The sequence below is a fragment of the Rhinatrema bivittatum genome, chromosome 4 (assembly GCF_901001135.1).
Source record: "Rhinatrema bivittatum chromosome 4, aRhiBiv1.1, whole genome shotgun sequence".
Lineage (NCBI taxonomy): Eukaryota > Metazoa > Chordata > Amphibia > Gymnophiona > Rhinatrematidae > Rhinatrema > Rhinatrema bivittatum.
Window position 1 is genome coordinate 245,115,245 of NC_042618.1, and position 16,611 is coordinate 245,131,855.

The following is a 16,611-nucleotide window of genomic DNA, read 5'->3' on the forward strand; positions in this document are numbered from 1 at the left end:
TTCAACAAAAAAAAAAAATAGCCTAGTTAGGGTAGGTTTAAGGGTCGGGGAGGAAGAATAGGGTTAGGATTAGGGACTGACTGTGATCTCTCAAATATTATAAAGTCACTTCTATGACGGTGCTCCAGGCGGCCTATTCTGTGTAGGATTGAGCATGCCCCCCTCCTGAACGCTTGTATATAGTGAACTGCCTTTTCCAGACGGCCGTTCGCACCCTGATCGATTCTATTCATGGTCTTTGAACCTTCGCTATGAATCATTTCCTCAAGGCTGTGTTATGAATTATATTTTGCATTTCTTTTATGCGTGTTTGGATCTGACCATATAATAACCCGCTGGGACATATTACCACTAGTTGAGCTTCTGGGTCTCTGTCCCTCCCGACACAGCACATGTGGTGAAACACGGGCCGTGTCAGGGGACCAAAGGTTTTACAGTACTTTGCAAATAAAAGTTTGGAAATTTTTGAAAATTCTCTTCATTAAGTGATTGATTCACACACTTTGCACAAGGATCCGAGAACTTTTAGCACTATACCAATTTTAATTGGTTTGTCACCATTCAGTATACCGCTCAGCACCTCTACTTTATTATCTTCTAATCTATAAATGCATCCATGATAAATGATGGTGATGATAATTTAATAAGAAAGTTTTGTTGATATTGTTTATGCTTGAATAGATAGAGCTCCTAACAATATGGTAAGTTATTTTGTTAAAGAAGTTGCATAGATATTGGCCATGTATTGCTGCAAAACTTCTTGTATTGTTTTGTTTTGTTTTTTTATAAAAAAAAAAAAAAAAGAATAAACCTGTAAATTTCAAAAAAAAGAAAAAATAACTTGGAAAGTTCTAGGATTTTCAGATTGAAAAACAGATCATAAATGGTTTAATTAAAATGCAGTGGCAAAGAACACAAGAAAATTATATGATTTAAACACATGGTCATGCTTATGCAGTAACTCTGGGATACAATATTTATATATATATCCAATAAACAGTCCTATCTACATATTGGGAAAATTTTCAAAAGGATTCATGCGTATAGAACCTGGGTTTACATGCATAACTGGGCTTTTGAAAATTGCCTAGGACAGTTGTATGTATAAAAGTACATGTGTAACTCGTGTATATATAGTATCTATGCGCACAGAAAAGAGGTGTTCCGTGGCGGATTTAAGGGGGGGGAATCATTTATACACAGGCTTCGAAAAATCAACATAGAGAGGGTAACGTTAAAACATGCGTGAGCCATGCACACACATTGGGCCGGATTTTAAAAGGGTTACGCGCTTAACCGGCCTTGCGTGCGCCAAGTCTATTTTAAAAAGGCCCGGCGATGCGTGTAAAGGTCAGGGATGCGCGTAAGTCTCGGGACTTGCAAAAAGGGGCGGGGTCAGATGCTCCTGGCACAGCGGCCATTTGCCACTGTGTCAGAGATCGCATGCCGGCAGTCAGCCGGCGCGCGCAACTTGCACGTGCCCAGAGGCAGGTGCAAAAGGTAAAACAAAAATTTGAGGGGGGGGGGGGGGTTAGAGTAGGGATGTGGGGGGAAAGGGGTGGGAAGATCAGGTTGGGGGAACGGGGGACGGCTGTGCGGCTTGGCGTGCGCAAGGTACACAATTGTGCACCCCCTTGCACGTGCCGACCCCAGACTTTATAACTTGTGCTTGCCTGAGCGCGCAAGTTATAAAATCGGGTGTACATGTGCACGCGCTGGGTAGCGCATGCACACGTACACCAGCGCGCAACCTTTTAAAATCTACCCCGTTTTGAATTGTGTGCAAATACGCACACACCATAGAAAATACATACATCTATCCAACAACATGTTAAAGTGTCAAAAAATGCGTCATGTGTTTTAAACATAGCCGCATAAATTTTGACTTATCCGGCTACATGGTGACAAATAGTCTGCTAAGTAGAGCTGTTTAAGATTTATCTGGCTGTATAAGATAGCCAGATAAATAAAAGAAAAACGCTACAAAGGTAAATAAGTAAAGTAGATGGATAACTAGCGTTTGAAGACTTATCCAGCTATCTTAATTAATTGGCTACGTAGTGCTTTTTAAGACTTACCCAGATAAGTGGTGGACATCTGCTACATGCGTGTATTTGTGCTCCTAATTGTAATCCTATACATGAGATAATGTAACTCGTAAATTTTCCTTAGCATTTGTCAGCTTTTACATATGTAAATTTTCAAATTTTATAATGTGCTCACCAGTTTTACCGATTAGTTCACTAGTTTGCCAAATTTATCTCTAGGTCATCCAGACCTCCCTGGTTCTTCACAGTGCACTGCCGCCAGTTTACCCAGACCCCTGGCAAAGTCAGTAGTTGCCTATAAAGAATTATGTTCTGACTTACATTGGTAATTAGGTATAAATATGTGCAGGTAACAATAGTATACACATCACGTTTTAAAATAGCACTTTATATGTAAATGTTGGCCTCGTCCCAGAACAGCCCTGGCCTGCCTTTAACCTGTCCTTTTTTTCATAAAGCAAATGTATTCGTGCACCATTACTTGCAAGTGTATATTTGAGGTTTCTAAAATAGCATTTACACGAAAATGCACTACTTGCACGTGCATGTGTTCATTTTTACGTGCACAACTCTTTTAAAATGCACCTTTACAAGTTTAAATTTACATGCACATATTTATATCACTTAAATAGCAGGTTTAAATGTGTGCACTTAAAATTACATGTGTACTGATAACCTTACATGAGTAAGCCTGCCCTAATTTTCAAAGTTTATTTACACAGATAAGTCTGCTTTGAAAATTTGGGTGGAAAATCCAGGAGATATGTGCGTGACTGGGCCACGTGGGGGCCGTGCGGATTTTAAGAGGCCGACAGCCATGCGCGTATCTCCCAGTACGTGGACAAAAAAGGTTTGACGAAAAAGGGGTGGATGGGAGCAGGGTCTGGGTGGGGAATGGGCGGGCTGGAGCTGCACCCTTGAAGTCAGTTACGCGCACTAGCACGTGCTGGGATCCCACAACCGCGTAACTTGCTTCTGCTACGGACAGCGTGTAAGTAGTTTAAAAAACAAAAAAAGGGTAGTCAGCAGGGTTTTAGGGATCAGGGCTAGTAGAGTAAAAGGGAGGCAAGTTAGTTAGGGGGTTTAGGAAGTCCACTCCTTTACTGGGGCGAACTGGGAGGGAACTGGGAAATAGGTCTATTGCATTGCCACGGATACTACAAAACTTCCCCCCCCAATGCGCTCGAGACGGGATTTGCGCGCATGTGCGCTCATCGATCTAAAATCGCGCACGCATATGCGCGAGGGTAGCCGATTTTATAACACGCGCGCATGTTATAAAATTGGCATGTCCATGTGCATGCACCGGGAAACATGCACACATTTACGCACGCGGTTCAGTTTGAAAGTTACTGTCATCGTAATTTTTATTTACATACTTTAGCCCTACATGTACAGTTATAAAATTATCCTCATAGTTTACATATTTATTATTTGCATATACAATACCACTACCTTATAATAATGTTTTATTTCACGCAAATGCGCAAAGTGTGTTGCAGAATATTGACAATACAAAAATTAAGCATTATGTAGAAATGATGTCCTCATTTTTCCTATGCAAGATTCCCTATAAAACAAAAAATAATAAAATATTAAGTTGCTCCTACAACAAATCTAAATAAAAAACATATGAAGATGTTTTTAAGTACAAGATATCAATGTAAAATAAGACTCGATCTAAAGACAGTGTGTTTCTAAAATAAAAACTTTCTTATTGCAAACGTCATAAAAATAGATTTTGATCAAAAATAAAGATAAGCATAAGACATTTCTATAGATAAATTCAAGTTATTCCAGGGCCCTAAGGCAGATCTAATCTAAGCAACCTCATATGCTTGTCAAAATAGCCAATATTTTAATAACTGCTTAAAAGCAGCATAATCTGCTGTGAGCCCGATCTCTTGAGGCAGAAAATTCCTAAGTGATGGAATAAAACATGAAAACAATAGTTCTTGTGCATCTTTGCCTCTTTTATTAATGAAACTGCAAGAAGGCATAATTTGCCAACCTAAGCGCACGCAATAGGATATACATTGAAAGACATTTCTGAAGATACACAGGATTCTGACCATGTTTAGCCTTGAAAGCTAGTGTCAAGAATTTAAATTTTAGCTGAAAAGAGATTGGAAATCCATGTAAACTTTGTAAATCAGAGTAATGTAATCGCTATGAGCCTGATATAAAAAAAAAAACCCTTAACCGGATAAGTTGGATTTATCCGGCTAAGTTGCACCGCTAAATATCAGGCTACAGTGGCACTTAGCTAGATAAGTGACTTATCTGGCTAAATATTTAGCTGGATTACGCAGGGTGGGGCATAGGCAGCTCTGAGAGGAGTCGAATAAGTTGTCCAGCTGACTACAATATTCAGAGTTAGCCTGATAATTTATTCAGCTAGCTTTAGTTGGGCCACAGGGCTGCCCTAAAGTTAGCTGGACAAACTTACCTGGTTAATTTTTAAGATAGCCGGGTATGTTCAGCGATGCCGCGCCACTGAATATCCCAGCTAAATTAGCCGGATAAGTTTTTTTGCCGAGCCACACAGCGACTGAAATTGGGCCTCTGTATTTACAAACATGAATATGCAGACATCAGAGCTCTGTACTAATTATAGTTAATAGGTTTAAATACAAGCTCACACAAAGAGAATCAAAATAATCCTGGAAAAAAAATCAGAACTTGAGCTAGAATCACAAGATCTGATTTCTCTAAATATGAACAAATCTTTTAAATAGTCTTCAAATATTTATTTATTAAATTGTCTTCAAATTTTTATTTATTAAATGATTTATAGACCAAGTGTTAGGTTTGATGGCTTGAGGGATGGTCCCACAAGCCGCCTCGCTCACTCCCAATGCCATCATCTCACTTCTGTGGTAAGAACTTCGCCAGCACCCAAACGCGGCATGAATACCGCCACAGCACTGCTCCGGGACTCCCCGCTAGGCACGCATGCACCCGTTACCTTCCATCTTAAAGGGCCCGTGGCAGGAAGCTACCCACAGCAGCTCTTGATGACATCACTAGCATCAGCGTACTTAAAGGACAGTCCAACCCTGACTCCTTGCCTCAGCAAGAGGGATCTGCTCCTCAGTACATGTTACATTTCCTTTAGTTGTCTTCTCTTGTTCTTGATTTCTTCTGAGTTTCTCTGTTTGGTTTTTGTCCCATTTCTGTCTGTTGTGGTTGATCCTTTTCCTCGTCCCTGTCTTGCTTTGTTCCCCTTGGCTTGACTCCCTGGCTTTTACCTCGGCCCACTCTCTGATTCTCCTGATTGTCTCTTGGATCTGACCTTTGCCTGTCTGTATCGTAACTTAAATTAAAAGCCTGAATGAAACATTTTTTTAAAGACTTAAAACAGGCTTCTTTGTGCAGGGTGACATGTAGATTGCAGTGGCTGGTCCTATTTCTTGGAACAAATATTCTGTTTCTTAATTCACCAAATTTCCCACCATCCAAAGAGATGGAACATCCAAAAGACATGAACCAGAAGAATCTACTCCTCTGAGATCGATACATCTTCAGCAGGGAACTCATATAAGAAGGAGCATCATCACTTAAGGCTTTATGAATTAGTGTCAAGATCTTGATGTTAGGCATAATTATGCAAGATAATTAGCAGGTATAAAGTTATGCGAGTAAGTTGCCAAATGTATGCATGTAAGTCTCTTATAAAATAGCAACTTACGTGCTTAACTATTGGCCCTGCTGCAGACTGCCCCAGACCACCCCTGGTTTTTTTTTTTTTTAATTCTTTATTTATTGAGTTTTACAAATTATACAAGCAATAATTTGCAACTGAAATTACAGATATGTATAAGAAAAATGAAAATAGGAAAAACAGTTATTTTGCAATTTTTTTCCTTTGAACATACTCTGTATTTTAAACAAGTAAAAAGAAAAGTGTATAATTAGGAGCATTTACATACATTAACTCAAGGAAAATTTGTAGAATAATTCCCTTTATTTATTATTTATTGCCATTCTTCTCAACCCCCATAAGTGCTCTAAGGTGTTCCGGATCAGTAAATTGATATTTTTAACCATTTAATTTTATAGCACATTTGCATGGATACCGAAGTGTGAATTGTCCACCTTTTTCAAGAACATATTTTCTGAGTGCTAAAAAACTCTTCCTCCTAGTCTGAGTAGCCTTCACCAGGTCTGGGTAAATCCAAACCTTGTATCCATAGAATGTTTTTGACATATTCCTAAAGAAATATTTCAATATGTTGTCCCTATCTGATACAAAAGCTAGTGTAACCAATATATTTCCCCTTTTCTCTATCACTAGCTCATCTTGGGATTTTTCTATGAGGGCAGTTAGATCTCTTGATGACCCAGATTCAATTGTCTGCACTTCCCCTTCTTTAGTTTGTTCTTTACTTTTTAAAGAAGTATTAATATAGAAAGCCTTTACTATAGTAGGCATAATCTGGTCCGGCATATTTAATATTTGAGTAATATAAGATCTAAACCACCCCTGGTTTTGATGTCTATATGTGCACATGAAATCTAAAGTACACGTATTTTTTCAATATTTATAAAATAGTGATTACATGAGTGCATATATGCTTTTACATGTATAACTCTTTGAAATTTCACCCCATTGTACAAAACCTCCATTTTAAAGTGGGTTTAATATCAGCTTCTTCTGTATTATTCAGGTTTTAATCTTTTTCCATGCAAAATTTAAGACAGCTAACTGCTTTTTCTGTTGTATAAATTCAGTCTATTCAAAGGAGAGAGACAGAGTAGATAAACTAATAGAAAATGTGGAGATCAATTTTAAAAAAAATACTGAGTGGTTAAATTTTCTGGATAAAGCTAGCCATATAGATTATCTTTGATGTTCAGTGGGATAAATGCCCTGCTGAATATCCCCGAATAAAGTTATCTGGCTAAGTTTAGACATAACTGGTCCTCTTTTGAATATTGGGGGTTAGGTTTAAAATTATCCAGATATAGGTAAGCGGATAACAGGCTATATTAAAAAAAATATATAATCGGTTATGTGTGCGGAGGTAGCAGTTGGAATCCCTATCCCCAACTCAATTTTAAAAGAAAAAAAAAGTAGCCTGTCAGGCCAAGCTCCTTCACCTCCTTCACCTCTCCAGGTATTATTTGAAATTATTAGAGGTCGGTGTCAGGCTCTTCCCTCTCCCCGCACCATTCCCAGTTAGGAATAGCCTTTAATGAAGGCTTCCCCCCATCCTCTCTCTCCCTCCCTCCTACCCAGCCGGTACCTTTGTTAACCCCTCATCAGCACCGGGATCATGGTGCAATGTGATCCCTGTGTCTTCCAACATTATTCTGACAGCTTTGCTGTCAGAGATTCTGGTTGATTATGTTTTCTTTTTTAAACTGAACACTTTTTTTTTTTTTTTTTGCAAGTCAATGCTTTCTTTGAAATTAAAAATGACATATATACAATTTTTTTTTAATTAGTGTGTATAAGCTGCAGTTATTACAGAATATAGCAGCCTGTTTTCAAGAAGAGAAATAATTGCTCCCATTTTAAAATCTTTTTTTTTATAGGAACTGGTTCAATGTACTAACTCTTGTATGGCTCTTAATGGGCTGGGACCATGCTATCAGAGGTCTAATTTACAGTGGTATACCACATGTTGGGCACAGAGATCATCACAAGCTGTTCTATTTAAAATTTCTTCTCCTAAGGAAATAAGGGGCCGATTTTAAATTGTACGCGAGCAGGGTACATTTGTGCGCACTACATGGCAAGCACAAATGTACACCCAATTTTACAACATGTGCGCGCTGCCGCATGTTATAAAATCCGGGGTCGGCGAGCACCAGGGGGTGCACACTTGTGCACCTTGCACGTGCCGAGCCCAAGGGGAGCCCCGAGAGCTTTCCCCGTTCCCTCCAAGGCCCCCCTACCTTTGACGCCTGCCCCGGCCGGCTGCCAGCACACCATCCCCCAGCACAGGCTGCTGTGCCGGAGGACTCGGGACCTCCCCCGGCCCCACCCCCGGACCGCCACCATGCCCCCGACCCGCCCATTTTTGAAAACCCCGGGATGTACGCGCGTCCCGGAGCTTGCGTGCGCAGGGGTAGGTTTTCGGGGGTTACGTTCATAACCCTTTGAAAATCTACCCCTAAGATTTTAAAATGTATGGAGGAATACATTCTAGGGAAATTGACCTCTCAAGGTCAATTTGGGAGTGCTGTAGTCTATTTTACCTGTTTGACTGCCTCCCACCCCTAGGTCTGTGTTTCTTATATAACCTGCCTATATTCATAAATGGCAACAAGGTAAATTAATATTTCCATAATTGCTATTCATCAGACAAATTACCATAATGAGGTCTATCCAATGCAATTGTTGTGGAGCCTTTATATTGAGGGTAATCATATGGAAACTTAAAGCTTGCCCCATTTGTTCACCACTCTTTAGCTTGGAAAAGGAGCTGGCTGAAGGTAAAGCTGAATTAGCTTCAATAAAGAAAGTCTCAGCCACGGTACATTATTCAGAAATTAATTTCCCATTACCACTGAATAACCAAAAGTCAAGGAAAAAGAGATTTACTGTGGGCTCAGGTAGGATAAGACCGGTGACCCACAGACACCCATTATTGACAGCTGTGCAGCCCACAACTCTACCCCCTGCCTCGCCCCCCTCACACAGAGCATTGAGAAGCTTAAAAAACAGTATTACAGTGGGCTCGGGTAGAATTAGACCTGTGATCCGGAGACACACACTGTATCAAGTGCAACAAGTACAAAATGCCTTCTCTGTATTAAATACTGAAGAAGATCTTGAGGAAAAGATTGAAATGTTATCTGAAAAGAGAGAAAAACCCCAATGCATACAGAAACTCCAGATCAGAAACCAAAGGAAAAGGCTCACTGTGATGGATGACTCTGCCATCAGAGGCACTAATCCTTTCCCTTGCACAAAAGCAAGGGAAAGGATTAGTCCAGAAACAGCAGTAACCTGAATGAAGAAAGCTGGAAAGCTATGAGCACAAATGCTCGTAGTTTGGGCAATAAAATCCCAGATCTGCAAGCCCTAATGGTGGAGGCGGACTTGGACGTTGTTGCTGTCACAGAAACGTGGTTTACGGAATCTCATGACTGGGATACGGCAATACCAGGCTATAACTTGTTAAGGAAAGACAGAGAGGACAGGAAAGGGGGAGGAGTGGCTCTTTACGTCAGAAACAATATCCAAGCATCGGAGCTGCAAGGAAGATGGGGCAATGAAGAAGCACTATGGGCCAACCTAAAAAAAGATGGGACATCCATTTTTATTGGAGTGGTTTACAGGCCTCCAAACCAAAAAGATGAGCTGGACAGAGATCTGGTTAATGACATCCACAGGATAGGAAAGAAGGGAGAAGTGGTGATCGTTGGAGACTTTAATATGCCAGATGTAGACTGGAGAATCCCATCTGCAGAATCTAATAATAGTAGAGAAATAGTGGATGCCCTGCAAGTAGCTTTGTTCAAACAAATGGTTATGGAACCCACAAGAGAAGGAGCAATACTTGACTTAGTGCTCACTAATGTAGATAACATCTCTGATGTCCAGGTGGGCGCCCACCTCAGCACCAGTGATCATCAAACAGTATGGTTTAATATCACAAAAAAGATACAGAAAAGAAGCACAAAAACCCGAGTTATGCAGTTCAAAAACACAAACTTTGATGAAATGGGGAAGTACCTGGAGGAAGAACTAAAAGGCTGGGAGAATATGAGAGATGTGGATCAACAGTGGACCAATCTAAAAGGAGCAATTGCCAAGTCAACTAATCTATATGTTAGAAAAGAAAAGCAAAAGAAAAATGAAACCTATCTGGTTCTCAAAGGAGGTGGCTGACAAAATAAAGGCTAAAAGAACAGCTTTCAAGAAATACAAAAGATCCCAAAGAGAGGAGCACAAAGAAGAATATCTGGTAGAACTGAGGGAGACGAAGAAATTAATCAAGAGAGCAAAAAGTCAAGCAGAAGAGAGGATTGCCAAGGAAGTAAAGAGAGGTAACAAAACATTTTTCAGATACATCAGTGAAAAGAGAAAAGTTCAAAGTAGTATAGTGAAATTGAAAGGTGGAAAGGATCAATGTGTGGAGAGAGACGAAGAAATGGCAGAAATATTAAACAAATACTTCTGTTCTGTGTTCACGAAGGAGGACCCTGGAGAAGGACCGTCCCTAGTTAACAAGATACTGGAGGGGAGTGGAGTAGATGTAACTCCATTTACAGTAGAAAATGTATGGGAAGAGCTGGGGAAACTGAAAGTAGACAAAGCCATGGGACCTGATGAGGTTCATCCCAGGATACTGAGGGAGCTCAGAGATGTGCTGGCGGGTCCGCTGTGTGACCTGTTCAATAGATCACTAGAAACAGGAGTGGTGCCAAGTGATTGGAGAAGAGCTGTGGTGGTTCCGCTTCACAAGAGTGGGAACAGAGAGGAGGCTGGTAACTACAGACCGGTTAGCCTCACTTCAGTGGTGGGAAAAGTAATGGAGTCACTGTTGAAAGAGAGAATAGTGAACTATCTACAGTTGGGAGAATTGCTGGACCAGAGGCAGCATGGATTCACCAGGGGAAGATCCTGTCAGACAAATCTGATTGACGTTTTTGACTGGGTAACCAAGGAATTGGATCAAGGAAGAGCACTCGATGTCATCTACTTGGATTTCAGCAAAGCTTTTGATACGGTCCCGCACGGGAGACTGGTGAATAAAATGAGAAGCTTAGGAGTGAGTGCTGAGGTGGTGACCTGGATTGCAAACTGGTTGATGGACAGAAGACAATGTGTGATGGTAAATGGAGCTCTCTCTGAAGACAGGGAGGTTTTAAGTGGTGTGCCACAAGGATCGGTGTTGGGACCGGTCCTGTTCAATATATTTGTGAGCGACATTGCGGACGGGATAGAAGGTAAGGTTTGTCTTTTTGCGGATGACACTAAGATCTGCAACAGAGTGGACACGCCGGAAGGAGTGGAGAGAATGAGACGGGATTTAAGGAAGCTGGAAGAGTGGTCGAAGATATGGCAGCTGAGATTCAATGCCAAGAAGTGCAGAGTCATGCATATGGGGAGTGGAATTCCGAATGAACTGTATTCGATGGGGGGAGAAGGGCTGATGTGCACGGAGCAGAAGAGAGACCTTGGGGTGATTGTGTCTAACGATATGAAGTCTGCGAAACAATGCAACAAGGCGATAGCAAAAGCCAGAAGAATGCTGGGCTGCATAGAGAGAGGAATATCGAGTAAGAAAAGGGAAGTGATTATCCCCTTGTACAGGTCCTTGGTGAGGCCTCACCTGGAGTACTGTGTTCAGTTCTGGAGACCGTATCTACAAAGAGACAAGGACAAGATGGAGGCGGTACAGAGAAGGGCGACCAGGAAGGTGGAGGGTCTTCATCGGATGACATACGAGGAGAGATTGAACAATCTAAATATGTACTCCCTGGAGGAAAGGAGGAGCAGGGGTGATATGATTCAGACTTTCAGATACTTGAAAAACTTTAATGATCCAAAGACAACGACAAACCTTTTCCGTCAGAAAAAAATCAGCAGAACCAGAGGTCACGAGCTGAGGCTCCAGGGAGGAAGACCAAGAACCAATGTCAGGAAGTATTTCTTCACGGAAAGGGTGGTGGATGCCTGGAATGCCCTTCCGGAGGAAGTGGTAAAGTCTAAAACTGTGAACAACTTCAAAGGGGCGTGGGATAAACACTGTGGATCCATCAAGTCTAGAGGGCATGAATAAAGAGGAGGCATTCAAACACTGCACGGAGCGGCAGTAGCCACAGAGGCATTCAAACACTGCACGGAGCGGCAGTAGCCACAGAGGCATTCACGGAGCGGGATGCCAGTGGCCAGCAGTTGGTGTTCCACCTTCACGGAGCGGAAGGATGGAGGGCTGCTATCTCCAAAAAAAACCAAAAAACCAAAAAATAAAAACAGGGGTGGGTAAGAGTATGGGGTAAGGGTGTGGCCTGCTTGTTACAGCAGTTGCTACCCCTAATTGAGCTGGACGTTCACTTGGATGCAGATACGGCGCTGCTCTCTAAATTGGTGGTGGGGTGGAGGGGAATTAGGGCTGGAGGGTACTGGAAGCCAATAGTAACAGGTGGGAGAGAAAAAAAAAGGGGAAAAAAATGGATAAAGTGCGTAGCTTGCTGGGCAGACTAGATGGGCCGTTTGGTCTTCTTCTGCCGTCATTTCTATGTTTCTATGTTTCTAAGAATTCAGGCATATCTTGAAAAATTGGCTTTTCCTTCAGGCTTTTGTAGATTAGTTCTTATTCAGGAAGGCAGTTTTGCAGATAGCTGACATAGTTAAGCATGTAGTTGGATTATTTTACAGATTATGATTATTTAGATGTACTGGCCTTAGTAGCAAGATGGTTTAATGTTTATATTTTTTGTCAGTTAGCATTAGCCCTTCATGTATGGTACTTCTATTCTGTGCGATGGTTGATTCTACGCAAGTTATTTTATGTGTTATGTTCTTTTTTTTTATAGTTTAGTACTTTATATTCTTTGTTTTGTATTGTGTAAATCTTGTTTGTATATTTGTATAGTTTTAATTTATACTGTTTTAGGTTGTTATTGTAACTTGGTAATGTCTCCAAGTGGGTTACTTTTGCACATAACTTTACAGGAATGAACTTCATTGTAAGCCAGGGTATGTTGTGTATAACCTCAGTCTCTCAAATTTATTGCTAATGCCCTAATGTAATGTGCCAAAGAGAGTTTCCTTATTGAGTTCATAAGGTGCAATATGTTCAGGCAATATGTCTAGATGGGCCTCAAAGTTCTTTTCAATTAGATCAGTGGCACCAAATACAATTGTAAATCTGACAACCAGAATGACATGAATGGTGCAAATATTGTAGGAGGATGTGTTGTTTTAGATGTAAATAATGTTAGTTTAGCGTCGGACAGGGGAATGCCCTGAGATCACAGGTAGGAACAGGTGAAGTGCCTGCACATACAGCAGGCATACTGAGCTCCATAGGGACAAAAAATTCTTAGTTGGCATGTGCGTAATATTACAGAGAGTTGACAGAGAGAAGCATGTGAAAAGAGACAGGTTAACAGCTCTGAGAGTTTGGGATGAATTCAGGTCTGATGCAGACTCCTTAGGGTCATTTAACTCTGACATCTTATTCGACGTCTTGGGTCCTAAGCGCCTTGCATCTGCATCAGATGCTTCGAGCAAAACTCTGTCCATCTTGGCAGAAGGGGCACAGACCATTTGTTGTATTATCCCATTAGGGACAAATTCTCCAGTAGGTTATTTAGAAAAATACTTAAAGGGAGATACATTGATTAAGAAGAATATATCAATGTATCTCCCTTTAAGTATTTTTCTAAATAGCCTACTGGGGAATTTGTACCTAATGGGATAATACAACAAATGGGTCTGTGCCCCTTCTAGAACAGCCAGGTCCAGTGACCTCTGCGGGACCTGAGCTGCGGAGAAGCTCTCATGAAGGGCAGCCCAAGGCTCCTTCATGTGGCCCACCCAAGGGAAAAAGAGGCGGAAAGAGCCAATAACTTTATTTTTTGTAAAGCACGTCTATGAGCACATATAAGCAAATGCACGTTCACCACCAAAAATATCTTTGTATCAGTGTTCCTTTCCTCTATAGCCTGTCTTTGACTGTGATGATATATCACTTGACTGAGCTCTTGTTCCTCTTCCTCCTCCTTCTCTTCATCTGTATTCTCATCCAGTCCCTCTAGAGGAGGCATGCATCTGGTTTTGGCCAAGTTCTATAGCGTACAGCAGGCTGGAAAGATTTCATAGACTTTAGGTGGGTTGAAGAGGAGGCATCCTCCAGATCTGTCCAGACAGTGGTAGCGTGTTTTGAGTAGGCCATGGTTTTCTTGATGACTTCTCTGGTTAGCCATTGGGCCCTATTGTATCACATCTCCACGGCACTCTGTAGGGTAGTCACAGGGATCATGAGCCAGTTTTTGAGTGGATAGTCTGTATCACCTATAGGGCCGAAGCCAGAAGAGAACATTAGGTTTGGCTTTGAGGTTGGAATGCATATTAGGGGATTAGGCTAGTCTGAGCTGTCCTCCTGGGCAGGCAGGCAGGCCTGCTAAAGATGTGGGAGACCCACAGAAGAGGTTGGTTGTAATATGGTGTTAGCAATGGATGCTTTCCTACCTAGTAGACAGCCTACAGTGATGCATCCTTCATGGAGGCAATCATGCATTCCTGACTGTGAGAGGATGTAGGCATCATGAGTGGATCCAGAAAACCTGGGCACGACATCCAGGATTTGGCCCTTAGCATCACAGACCACCTGCATGTTGAGGGAATGGAAGTTCTTGCAGTTATGGTAGACATCCTTATCTCCCCCTATTGCCCTTATAGGGATATGTGTGCAATCGATAACCTCCAGGCCGGAGGGAAAGCATTCCACTTAAAAGATATCCTGCATGATTTGTTCTTGCTGCTGGCTGCTGTGAGGGAAGGATATATACTGGTGTGTTCTCCTAAGCAAGATGGCCAGGTCCTTGCAAATGGAGGTGGTGGAGGAGTTTGGAAGGTGCCTGTATCGAAGAAAGCAAGGGCATTGGTGACCTTGAGATGTGTGGGCAAGGATTTCTCATTTGGCTGGTGGTTTGTAGGTCCAGCTCTAACTGCTGGAATAGAGACTGAATGGTTTCCTTATTAAACCTGAACTTGCACATGACTTCCTCTTCGGGCAGACGTAAAAACTGAGTGCTTGTCCTGTAGACTCTGTGTGCAGGGTACCTCCTCTTCTCCATTCTCTCTGTCCTTCACCTTAAAGGCATGAGTACCCATACGGTGATTAGAATAATTTTGAAATGAAAGTGTGATCCAGTGTCTTACACCCCTCAATATGTGGCTGCTACTCCCCCTTTGTCCCCCTCAGTGGGCCAAAAGGTTCCTGTTTGCTGCAGTTCCTCTAAGGCCCAGTCAATTGGCTGGAAGTTGCAAGTAGTAACCTAATTGGCCAGTCTATCCCTGATACTCTGAGGGCGTTCCCCGTGTGACTTGGCTGTCCCATTTCTAAAATGAAGGGCAAGGCTTTCCCAGAAAGCACTGGAGGTCCTCCCTCCCACCCATTGGCAGTAACTGCTTCCACTCAGCGGGAGAAAGTGGCCTGGCAAGTGCAAAGCAGCTAATTGACTGTCTGTCTAGTGGAGATGCATATAAATCCTCTGTAGCAAATTCACATGCAATTCAAAAAAAACCTCAAAACATGGCTCTTCCTACAAGCTTACCCATCGCTCTCCTCGCATGCTAAATCTTCCCCCTCTGCTACTTACTGTTAAAAAGGAAGGGAAGAAGGGAGGAAAAGGAAAAAAAAAAACAAAAAAAAACAAAAACCCACAATCGTCAGGCCTCCCATTCTTCCCTAATCTTCCATCCCAAAATCAGAATCACTAACCGCATCGAATTTAGTATTTGAACCTTGTACATAACCTCTCCTCCTGTAATTTTATCCCCCTCTCCTAACCTAAGTTACCCCCAGTTGAATTTATCAGCTAAATTATTTGTTTTTTGTTATTATCTTGTTGACCGTTCCATCTGTTCTTTGTAAAGGCCATGCCTATTTTATTTTGGTTATAAGTTATATGTAAACCGATGCGATGTGCAAATGGTTGTCGGTATATAAAACCATTAAAATAAATAAATAAATAAGTGCGTGCATGTCCATGAATAGGTTGGTTTTAAAATGTCATTACGCGCATACATATAGTCACACCCAGACCATGCCCCTAACACCCCTTTTTTACATGTGTGCCATTGCTCGAGCATGTGTATATATGCATGGATTTTGCAGCTTTTAAAATCCATGCTGCTCGTGCAAGTCCCAGATATGTGGGCATTTTTGTGTGATCAATGTTTTTAAATTTGGTCAAGAGTATCCATTTTAGCTAAAGATAGAAATGAAGAAAAGGAGTAGCCCATGTTAACTGGAGTGACATGCATGGAAAGGCAGTTTCTACCTGTAACTAGTTAATACCCATAACAGAAGGCATGGAGGTAATCTGCATGGAGCAGCAGTAACTACATGTAATCGGTTAATACCCGTACAGAAGACCTGGTGATAACCTGCATGAAGTAGCAGTTTCCTGTTGATAGCAGGGCTGAATTAACCATGCTGTCTTGGGAACTGTCCATCAGGGCCAGGAGATGGAGCTTCTTAGAATACAGAGCTTTGCTCTGTGCGGCTGCGCGTGCCTTCCCGCGCAGAAAAACAGTCTCTCCTCAGTCTGTTTTTCCATGCGAGGGAGTGCACATGGGGCTTCGTATCTCCTCAGGCTGTAGTAAAAACAGATTTAAAAATGTCTAGAAAACCAGAACCGAGGCCGTCAGGATTCAAACCCTGCGATTGCGTCAAAGTCATGTCCATCACCGATGGACATGATCGCTGCTATCGGTGCCTCGGGCCCAATCATCAGGAGGCCTCTTGTAAGTACTGCGGCAGGATGTCGCCTTGAGCCCGCCGTCAAAGGGCCCAAAAAATCCAAGCCCTCCTGGTGGAGCAATTGGGATCATATGCTCCACCCTCGGAGGCTCACTCGTCGCTGG

The 16,611-nt window shown here is 42.0% G+C and overlaps 1 protein-coding gene across 6 annotated transcripts in view; it reads left to right on the top strand.

Moving 5' to 3' along the window:
- CCDC91 (coiled-coil domain containing 91) overlaps positions 1-16,611 on the top strand; it is an 843,537-nt gene that overhangs the window by 287,733 nt on the left and 539,193 nt on the right. The gene's annotated exons all lie outside the window — the stretch shown is intronic.